The sequence below is a fragment of the Phragmites australis genome, chromosome 9 (assembly GCF_958298935.1).
Source record: "Phragmites australis chromosome 9, lpPhrAust1.1, whole genome shotgun sequence".
Lineage (NCBI taxonomy): Eukaryota > Viridiplantae > Streptophyta > Magnoliopsida > Poales > Poaceae > Phragmites > Phragmites australis.
In genome coordinates, this window is record NC_084929.1 from 9,287,132 (window position 1) to 9,298,159 (window position 11,028).

The 11,028-nt window shown below is 43.7% G+C and overlaps 1 pseudogene; it reads right to left on the minus strand.

The window, feature by feature from the left end:
- Positions 1–2,511: 2,511 nt before the first annotated feature.
- LOC133928604 (aquaporin NIP1-3-like) lies at positions 2,512–5,254 on the minus strand (annotated as a pseudogene).
- Positions 5,255–11,028: the final 5,774 nt, after the last annotated feature.

An 11,028-nucleotide genomic window follows, 5' to 3' on the forward strand; every position in this document is an offset into this window, starting at 1 on the left:
ACCAAATTATCATGAGAAGTAATGCAACTATTTGCATGTTCATATATGTCGTCCTCTCAAGAATTAGGAAGTGAGTGCACTCATTCATGCACGTGGTTTACATGTGTACTTGTGTGCCGATAATTAGAAGGACCAGGTGTGACATCATAATTACATAGCGTAGCCTGTGCTTTCATATTCGATTACTTTTTCTGAAGGTTAATGCATTCTTAGAATGAAGAATTACTTCAGTTAGGTGACCCAATACTGCAGTGGTTAAACAAGCCAAGAACGTATTATTGAGGGAATGGTACCCACATGGGCCCTTGTCATTGACTTAAGCCACAATAGTCAAATCCTAAAAACTAAAACAGAGAGACTGGCATCAAGGTAGGAATAGTTCACTTTATGTTCTGTAGGAGTTAGACTCGACAAGGCGTATGAACCCAAGGAGCGATGCTCGAAGGCGAAGCCCGAAAGACCGAAGGGGTGCTACAAAGCCCGAAAGGTGAAGAGTGTAGCGAAGCCCCGGAACTGAAGGGGTACGACAAAGGTTAAAGGACGAAGGATCCAGCACAAGTCTTGAGACCGACGGGAGGCGACGCAAGGCCCTTCAGTAGCAGAGCAAAGTCTAGCTTAAATTTGGACACGTACATTAGCTGGAACTCGACGAGGGGTGGCTCAAGGAAGAGGGCTAGCAGTCCTCGTGAAGGGTCCAGTGCCCCCCCCCCAAGACACATGTCAAGATTTCATTATTTAGGGCAATGTATATAGACAATAACCATCTCCTTTGAGATACCCTGGATAAGGGGGAAATGTATAATAATAACGGGAGTGGTTGAGGTATGCCTATAAATACCCCCACTCGCCCTATGTAAAAGGGGGAATAAATAGTTATGACATCAACATCTATTGCACTGTTCACTGTGTTGCGATCATGATCGCAACATTTGACGCTGTTTGTGGGGACCAAACCCACAACCAACTAGGAAAAAAAATGTACAAGTGCTATGATATGCTAAAATATTTCCACGTTCAAGCAGCTAATCAGTAAGGGGGCTCGTAGGTCCCTTCGCAACAAGAGAGAACGATGGCGATTGAGGGGGCCGAGGCTTCGATCAAGGCTCCTAGGGTCAAAATACCCAGAGCTGGCATCGAAGCTCTGGCTGGAGTATGGGGCTCGAGAGCGGTCATGCCAGATGACCATGAAGACCGGATGGCTATGCTTGAGGCCCTAGAGCATCATCAACCTCCCTCACACACCCTAGTAGACCATGGAGCAGCTCATGAAAGCAATGATGCGCGGTACATAAGTCTGGTGGAGGAAGCCAACAAGCAAATTCAAGAGCTGCATGAGGAACTCAGGTCCCTCTGTTTGTCCCTCTTGTCTCACCAAGGATCTCCAAGAGGCCTCAGTGGCAGTGGAGATCCTGAGAAACTTCATCACTGGGTGTTCAAAGGACTCCGTCGGCTGCGGGCTATAGATCAAGCCTCCCCGCTGGCCACAAGTCTGCAAATGCGATCATGGCCTCCAGGGTTCAAGATGCCTTGACTGCACTTCTACAATGGTGAAACTGATCCGAAGGAGTTTGTGATGAACTTTGAGGCCGGAATAGAGTCCACGGGTAGAGACGAAGCTACCATGGCCAAGGGTTTTATCCTTGCCATTAGGGGGACCGCACTCTCATGATACACATCCCTCCTAGCGAGAACGAAATTCTCTTAGGAGCAGCTTCAGGAGGTTCTCTTCTCACATTTCTAAGGCAAACTATGTAGCTATGGTTACTATGGGAGATCTATTTGTGATTAAACAGAAGGAAGGTGAAAGCCAAAACGAGTTCACTTGACGCTTCATACAGGTAAAATGTCAAGCGAAGGGTCTTAGTGATGATACTATCATACATGTTGCAAGACAAGGTCTCCGCCCAGGAGCCTTGGCCTCGTGCTTGGCGCGGAAGCTAGAACGAGACTTGGACAAATTTTTCACTAAGATGGAACAATACTCAAGGGCCGAGAAGGACAAGCTCCAGAGGCACGCAAACAGGCTGATCCCAGAGGCCAAGAATGGAAGGGCAAGTGAATGGAGGACGCCTCAAGGAACGAACAAGGAAGAGTGTCCGAGGGAAGCCTATAGATCCTCGGACATGCACATAAGAGTCCAAGGGCAAAGAGTGTAGCAAAACCCTGAGGCTGAAGGGGTGCGACAAAACCCGAAGGACGGATGGTACAATACAAGTTCTGAGACCGAAGGGAGGTGGCGCGAGGTCCTTCGGTAGCAGAGCAAAGTCTAGCTTAAATGGGGACCCGCACATTAGTTATAACCCAACGAGAGAGTGACTCAATGAAGATCGCTAGTAGTCCCGGTGAAGGGTCCAGTGCGGGACCCCTAAGACACGTATCAAGATTTTGTTGTTTATGGTAAGATATGTAGACAATGACAATAATACAGATACCCTAGAATATTCCCCATTTATTAGTAGGAATATTCCTATGGATAAGTGACAAATGCATAATGACAATATGAATGGTTGATGTATGCCTATAAATACTCTCACTCCTCTATGTAAAAGTGGAATAAACAGTAATTACATCAACAACTATTGCAATCTTCACTGTGTTGCGATCACGATCAGACCACACACTATATACAAATAAATGACAAAAAAAAAGAAATAAGAATGATTAGATGTGCAGCGGTATAACCACAAGAAACAGCACCGTTAACTATGTATGTTAAGAATCGGGGCTAGTTCCTCCTTGCACTTCTCAAGAAGGAGGAGGTCCTGTGATCTCCCGCGGCGGCTTGTCGATGAAGCGGATGAGATTGTAGGCCCACGCACCGGCCACTGTCCCGCAAATCGGGCCGGCGAAGTACACCCAGATGCCGGCATAGCGGCCGACGACGACCGCCGGGCCAAGGGTCCTCGCCGGATTCATGGATGCTCCTGATATAGGCCTGTGCACCAGGTACTACAATTAGCTTAATATAAATATTGCCATTTACACGCACAACGTTGAGAATTCTAGGTTTTTCCATTTACCCGGCAAAGAGCACGTTTAGCAGGACGGTAGCTCCAACTGCAAGGCCAGCGAGCTCACCAATCTGAAAGAGTCGGGATAAAAACCGGTGAATTAATTTGGTTTTTTCCCCGCCCAGATACCTTCTAGTATCGACATTATTGTTTTTTTAAGGTACACAGTCTTGTGCGCGCGCGTGCGTGCGTGTGTTAAGAGTGACACGCAACCAGAATCAAACTAGAAATCAATGCTCAGAACAACGATAAGTCGTCGGATTATTCTTGTAATGTTACGCACCTTGAGTTTTTTTATTGTTAACAACTATATTAATTTTAATTAGTTTCACTAATAGTTTAATATACTATTTGTAACCATTGAACTAGTAACAGAGCATGTGATCATGGTCAAAGTTCAGGGAGGATAATAGCCGCACCCGGCTCCATTGTCCGTGCTCTGCGGTCATTCCGGAGATGAGGAACCTAAATACTTCTAATTATTAGTAGTGGCAATCTTAGTTTAAAAGTTTGACTATAAGTACTTATATGAAAACATCTATTTTAGGTCTTACATATGTATGAAAGATTATACGTAAGATACATCGGAGCTATCTTTTAGTTAACGCGATTTTTTTGTGTGTATTTTTTGTTGAGAGTGACTGGCAGCCCAGAGTCAAGGTAGAAATTAATCAATGCTCAGAATAGTGATATACGGTTAACAGTTAACACAGCCATACTCTAGAAATTAATTGCTACGTTTAATTTCGATTAGTTTCACCCTACCATTCAAACTATGAAAACAGTAGGGCTAGTGACGGAGTATGTGAGATGGTCAAAGTTGAAGGGGGGAGAGAGGTCGCTGCTTACGGCTCTGTTGTCCGTGGCGACGCCGGACACGACGAACATGAGGTTGAAGGAGATGATGAACTCGATCACCAGAGACTGCACGTCCGACCCCGCCGGCACCGTCCCAAAGAAGTGCTCCCGCGCGTTCCCGAACAGCAGCCGGAGCGTCAGGCTCGCCGCCGTCGACCCCAAGATCTGCGCCGCCGCGTACGCCGGCACCTGCACCATCCAGCGACAGCAGCAGATGCTGTTAAGCATGCAACTCGCAAGAATTCTCTGCGGCAGCAGCTACGTCACATCTACATACATACCTGCTTCCAGGGGAAGCGGCCGCAGGTGGCGAAGGCGATGGAGACGGCGGGGTTGAGGTGAGCGCCGGAGATGTGGCCGACGGAGTAGACCATGGCCATGACGGCGAGGCCCCAGACAATGCAGATGCCCGGGAACGTCACCGTGCCGCCCGTCCGCAGGTTCACCGCCACCGCCGCGCACCCTGCGAAGATGAGGAAGTAGGTCCCGAAGATCTCGGCCAGGATCTGCAGACAATGATCGATGATCCAACGTATTCAAACAAAGAGCAGAATCATGTGTCGCATTCAGATCGGATGCTTGCCCCAGTTGCCAACTGAATACTTTGATAACTAAAGTGGATAACTATTGGATGGGGTGACCAAATGCAACCATGCTAAGACCAGCTGTTGCACGATGTGGACTTGCATCACCAAGACGACAAGCTGTGAACTTGCAGGAACGCACAAGAATTCCTTGGATTTTATCTTTAGCCGCCGTATTACAATATTGTTCGAATTCGGCATATCTCATGTGCGTTGAAGATCGAAGCACATGAGAAATAATTCTCATCTTGTTCTTTGCTTTGTCTGTTACAGTGTTTGAACACAACTGTTTCATTCTTTCCCCCCCTGACTTATTGGAGCCCAGGATTTGAAGAACTCCTGCTTGAGCTTTCCTAAACATGCAAGAACCATATACTTCTATGACTAACATATGAATCATGCTTCGCGAATTGCAAGAAACTTAGTTTGCTAGACATGATGCAACAGCCGTACCATCTGTACGAACTGGACGGAGAACATGGGACGGTTGCCGGCGCCATCCTGCTCTGAACTCTCACTCCTTGCTTGATCACCTCCTCCTCCTCTGCCTTCCTCCAGAGCCCTGGCGGTTTCGTGCAGGCCGTTTCCGAGCTCTCCTCCTGCCATCTATTCTCTCCCAGTATCAGCCTCTCTGTGTTTTGATTACTGTTCGTTCCTCTGCAGCCTGTGTAGATGGAACTGGAAGGAGAGCATGGGATGCAGCGTGGTCTACTATTTATGGGGTCCAGCTCCAGCTACATAGCTGCATCCGTCCATGTCTCCGAAAAATATTATCTGTATTGGCTTCTTGGGCTGTCCACGAAGACTAGTCTACTCGTCCATGTGTCCGGAAATGCTCTGCATAATAAAGAATCACTTTTTTTTAAAAAATGAATCCAAACTCTCTCACGTGAGTTGTTGATGAGTAGCTCCCCCGTGATCAGGGGGTACCAGCTATTCCAAAACTCGGACCCTGTGGGATTCTCCTTTAGAATCTTGGAAATTTTATTGACTTTTACATTATATCTCCAAAGGCATAATGGGTATTTAGCGCACCAACCAATCCAACCCCATTAAACCAACCCGCAACCAAAAAATCCTTCTCGTAAAAATCTCTTACCTGATACCATAAACACAGATCTAGACTACCGTAAAACCTATTCTGAGATTGTAAAAAACCGACTTATGTCACTATAAAAACTTCTGGTGACCATAAAGTGTAGTTTTTATAGTTGGAGGTCCCTAAAAAATAGTAGGATTTTATGGTTGCGAGAGCATTTTTACCGTTGTGGATGGTGTTTGCTTGGTCAGCGTGTATAATTTATTTAACACGCTTGGAATTAAATAGTAGTTCTATTGGTATAATTGACATTTTATCGATTTTTACATAAATATAATCACAAACTGGAGGCTTTTGCAAAGAGAAATACAGGTTGTTCATGGATTCACTGCTGTGTGAGCCACTGTTTTAGATGGCCACCAAAAGATTGGGTACGTGTAGAGTTAATCTGCGAACAGATTTTAGCATGAATAGCAACCCCTTCTGTTAACTGGTATCAGTTTGCAACATGAATTTTCAACGATTGAATCAGTAGAAGAGTTGTCACGATACCATGTTTGATTGTTCCGTGTTATTAAGAATCAAACTGGAGGCTGATATTCGAACTTTACAAACTTCAACGCGAACTTCTCTTTAGTCAATCAAAGATATTGAAAACCAATTTGCTTAAAGCAACTAAACCCATTATTTGTATCACGTTAACCATCAGGTGTGCCTTGATATGATATTGAGCTGTTTCGATAAGATTGTTTAGCCAATGAATCGACAAAGTGACCTCAAAGTAGAGTAGTTCGTGGTACACCTTACCAGGGTTGTCACGGCATTCAGGATGCTCCTAACTTCACGGAAAAGAGAAGAGGGTTCATCGTTTTCTCCTTTTCATTTGTGTTCTTGAGGTCTTCGGCTACTTTCAGACAGACCCCAACTTGTACAAAACAATATCTCTATCATCTATGAGGTTTTCTGCTTCTTTTAAAAAGATAAGATGAATGAATGGTTTGGACTGCACGAAACGCTGGCAATATAGTAGAATATAAATTTGACGACCTCATTAGTCACTTTCGTATGCTTTTCCTTTATCGGAGCAAGTCTCATTCAGACTATTAATCAATTCTCCAAGAATTCTTAGTTCAACAATGTCGGATCAAAATTTGCGTCTACATGTGCAAACAATATCAGTCTCTGAATCAGTAGTTGATACGCGCAATTTCAACAGAAATGGATACTACATACATAATTCGATTATTATACCTGAATTTTACGATGCAGCGGCACTTAGATCCTAAGGCCTGCAGATAACTTGGATACGGACAAAACATTAGTCTTCTACTCTTCATCACCATAGGCACAATATTTCTCGGGATCTTCAACTGAATTTCAATAAAGTAAGAGTGAGTACATAAGGTACTCCGTAAGTCCTATCTCAAGGGGAATAAATAGAGGCATAAGAGTAGAACAAAGAAAAGTCTATATAGTCTTTAGGTTTTGCGGAAAGCCAGTTTTTATTGCAGGGTTTAGTTTTGCAAATCCTATTTCAAAACAATTGAGAAAAGAATAGTTGAGTTTAAGATTATGATGTTGTTGGCCCACGAGAGATGCAATCCGTCCTGCCAATTCTCAAGTTTTATAGTTGGTGGACACCGTGTCCTTGCCAACTCAAGGCTCAAAGTCTGTATTTCCAAAACACAGGTACACTGGCCACTCACACAAGGAATACTCATATAGCTAATCATTAAGACCACACTATAGCATCAACCATCATCGCAGGCACGACTATTCGAATAGATTTACACTCTACAAATATTGTACAACTTTACCCACACGATATGTACAGACCTACACCACAGTTGGAACTGACATAACAAGATCCATACCTACCAACATGGCTATGATAACCACCCATGGGATCACCAGGGGCCTAAAGCATCATATCTCATTTAAACATGGCTCGAACACGACCTTCAACATTACACCAGCCAGACCTCGAACTACGCATAGACTGAGTCTTCTCCCAGTTCCCGTTGCAACCCCTGCCACCAGGGTGGGTACCCAGACAAGTGCTAGTGAGGTCTGAGGCCAAGTTCTGCTCATATAGGATGTGTGGTTACACTATGGTCACTAGGTGAGATGTCAAAATGAACCAGTCCTTATACGACCAAGGTGAGTGTCTCCAAGCATCATGCCCATCTTACTCACCCTCGTCAAATCATCTTTGCAGTTTCTTCACACTCACTCACACCACCAAGCACACACACCACATTTCACACATTTCGAAAACATGATTCAGATTATTATGGTGATTCTTTTGTTTAAGCAGAGCAGTATTAAGCATGCTAGTAGGCAAGCAATCATCCAAACAATCAATATAGTTGATGTTGCGGACTTTCTAGGGTTTCAACAGAATAAAGGTAATCAATAACAAGGAATGACTTTAACAAGTTAGGTTATATCTATCTCAGCATTTTAAAGTAGAGTTCATAACTTAAGCATGCCTATTACTACAGTTTAAAACAAGACTCTATTGGTTGTGTTTGAAAACATGGGTGGAATATGATCAATGGCGTATGACTTGCCTTCGTTGTAGCCCTCATCTGCTTCTTCTTTGTAGTCCAGTCCTCAAGATCTTCTTTGAACACTTCTTCTTCTAATCTATGAAAGCGAACGTCGATAAGCGCTTGATTGGATAACATCTACATGAATTTCTAACGAGGAACGAACACTAGGTAGAATGGGTCTAGCGAATCTAGAGGGGTAGGCTCTATTGCTATCTACTGCTATGTGAACTCAGGCATGAGATCTAAGTGATTACTCTACACTATTAAGTGCATGTGTGTCATATTCCTTAATTAATATTTATCTAACATTTTACCTGATTAACAAGTATTTAATTATCTAATTAAGCTACTATTTATCCTAAAGGAAATTACTTTTAGTTATTATCTACACAAATTAAACTGGCATAAACTAGGCACTAAGATTTCTTATACAACCTAGGTCATGGTTATCAAACTTATCTATAACTAAAACTACGATAGAACTAGCTAAAAAGCTAATTCTAGGTTTTCAACAACTCATTAACAATTTAAATAAATTATATTAAAACTAACGAGATTACAAAAATTATGAAACTAACATGGTTGGATAGATCTCAAATTTAGATAAATATTGTGGAAGAACCAGCAGAAATGGAGGAGAAACGGGCTTCGAAAGGTTTGTCAGGAGGTTAATTTGAGAAAATGAAAAGGGGTGGAATATTCCACAAATATTCCATTTTGGTTCGGCTCGGCTCAGCTCAGCTTTGGAGGCGGCTCACATCTTGGCTCAGGCTATTTGCCGCTCGGCTCTATTATTTGGAAGCTTGGCTCACTGGAATGGCTCACGACTCGGCTCACTTAAGTGGGAGGGGGTGGCTTGGCTGGGATCCACACGTCAGTGCATGTGAGAGGAGAATAAGGGAGAGAGGTGGTTCTATTTGGCTCAGATCCAATCAAGAGGGAGGGGGAAACGGAGAGGAGGGAGGAGATGGCTGACGGTGGCATTAGCGATGGAGGGCGACAGCGGGCTCCGGTGATGGGGAAAAAGGGTTGGAATCGGTTGGAACTACACAATGGTGGTGGTGGCTCGCTACGTGGCTAAGTTATGTGGCTCGGGTTGGAGGATTTTGGGTGAGAGGGAAGAGGAGGAAGTGGAAGAGAAGCGTGGTGCTCACCAGTGGTGGGGAATCGGTGACAGTGAGCTTGAGTTTGGGAAGAGCTTGGTGGCGGTGAGAGAGAGCGAGGTGGGGAGCTCGTTGTGGTGCTGTGTGGAAGGAGGGCTTAGCTAGGCTTTTATAGGAGGCCGGGAAGAGCTTGCCGAGGACGGTGGCATGGCACTGGGACATGGGCACGGTATGGCACTGGAATGGCGCCGCCACAAATCCTGGAACGTGTGCATCATGCACGATGGAACATGAAAATGAGTGATTGGTGATGACGACAGTGAGTGCATGGCTACAGTGTCATGAGGACGGTGGTGACGCAAGTGTCGATGATGATAGTATGATATCAGCAATGGGATGGCTACAACGGTGGCAAGGACGGGGTGACGTGATGGTGGGAGAAGAAAAGAGAGGGATGTGAGATATTTTTTTAAACCTCTTGTTGTTCTTCTTCTATTTTGTTATGGAATTTTGAGGGTGTGACTGATCTACCCGACTTACAAATCGTCCTCGAAGAGATAGGAGAACTCCTTCTTGAAATTTCCTTCATGCTCTCCGGTGGCCTCAGCTTCTGTGTGATTGTTCCAATGTACTCAACAGAATTTGGCAGTTGATCTTCTGGTTTGACACTCTGCTATATCCAATATTCTAATTTGCCTCTCTTGGTACCGTAGACCACGTTGAAATTCCATCACATCTAATGGTACTTGTTCTTCGGGTCCTCTCAGACACATTCTTAACTATGATATATGGAAGACGTCACGAGTGTCTGACACTCCTTAGTGAAGATCGAGGTGGTAAGCAACATCTCTTATCTTGTTTAGTATCTTGTAAGGTCCACTATATCGAAGTGTTGGTTTTCCTCTAATTCGAAATCTCTGTTTACCTCTTATGGGTGATACTTTCAAGTACACATAGTCTCCAACATTCAAACTCGAAATTCCTTCACCAAGTGTTTTCATAGCTCTTTTGTGTAATTTGTGCTGCCTTTACGATCACTGTTACTTTAGGAACCTTCTCTTCAGCATCCTTTATTCCCCATACCAAGATGCTAAAGAGTTCTTGGATGGGATGACTATGATTTCTCATTGCCACTCCTTATATATACACATTCCAATGTTTCCATTGTGACTACCAATATCAAACATCCATTATCCATCGGTAATCCTTGGTCACTTATAGGTCCACTTGAATACTTCAATACTCCATTGATGATGCCTTCTAATCCATAAGGTCTTCAAACCGAGGGTGGTTTAACTGCCTTTATCTGGTAACTGTCCATGCCTTAAATTTATGATCACATATATACTCTTTATCGGTAAAACTTATAAGGTACTGAGGGGCTACCCCACTTAGAAAAATTCTGCCTTGATGCTTTTGACCATTAACTTTATTTAAGATTCCTTTGTTATTTGATCCTCTACGTAATTGCTTCATCAACCAAAGCTATTCGTCCAAACATAGTTTAAGCCTTTCATTTGGTTGTTCCCATTCGACAACCGCTTCAACTTTAGTAGGGTCTACTGCTACTCTTTCTGCGATTATAATGTGTCTGAGAAAGGTAATCTCCTTTTTTCAAAAGTTACACTTGTTGTATTTGGCGTAAAGCTCATGGGCTCTTAACCTTTCCAGAACTATTCTGAGGTGTTGTCCATGCTCTTCGGCACTCTTAGAGTAGAAAAGAATGTCATTAATGTAGATTATGACAAACTTATCTAACTCATCCATAAATACTCTATGCATCTGGTCCAATAAATAGGTAGGGCATTTGTTAATCCAAAGAATATAACTGTGAACTCAAACTGACTATACCGAGTAACAAAGGTTGTCTTCGGTATG